Source organism: Gavialis gangeticus, unplaced genomic scaffold (assembly GCF_001723915.1).
Source record: "Gavialis gangeticus isolate Ggan-Ray unplaced genomic scaffold, GavGan_comp1, whole genome shotgun sequence".
Taxonomy (NCBI): Eukaryota; Metazoa; Chordata; order Crocodylia; family Gavialidae; genus Gavialis; species Gavialis gangeticus.
The window spans coordinates 5,261,275-5,261,782 of NW_017728964.1; the positions used below are offsets into that span (position 1 = coordinate 5,261,275).

Consider the following 508-nt stretch of genomic DNA (forward strand, 5'->3'; position numbering starts at 1 on the left):
GGGGGGCCCCCTGCCAGTCCCCCTGGACCCTGCCCACTCCCCCAGCCCCCTCCTGACACCTGACCACTCCCCTAGCCCCTTCTCCCCAATGGCTGCCCCTGCCCGACCCAGCTCCATACTTTAAAAAAAGCCCTGGTGCTCACTGGGTGCTGCCAGGCGGTGGTGGCGGGGGGGAATCCCTGCTGCCCCCACATTGCATGAGCTCCCTCGAACCCCCCTGCTCCCCCAGCTCCACCACAGCTGCCCCGCCTACCAGGGCTCTGGCCCTTTAAGGAAAAAAAAGCCAAGAAAAGCCCAGGGGCTCACCACTCCTGATGCAGCCTTGGGGCTTTGGGGGCTCCTGCAGAGTCCCCATATGGCGGGGGGCAGTGGGGATCACTCCCCACCAGCAGCAGCAGTGAGCCCCAGGGTTTCTTCAGGTTTTTTTTTCTTAAAGGGCCAGAGCTGGCCTGTGCAGGGCAGCCATGAGGGGGCTGGGAGAGCAGGGGGGACGGTTCAGGTGCTCGTG

The 508-nt window shown here is 64.8% G+C and overlaps 1 protein-coding gene across 1 annotated transcript in view; it reads left to right on the forward strand.

The window, feature by feature from the left end:
- LOC109287335 (cytochrome P450 2C5-like) overlaps positions 1 to 508 on the forward strand; it is a 16,800-nt gene that overhangs the window by 8,858 nt on the left and 7,434 nt on the right. The window lies entirely within an intron of this gene.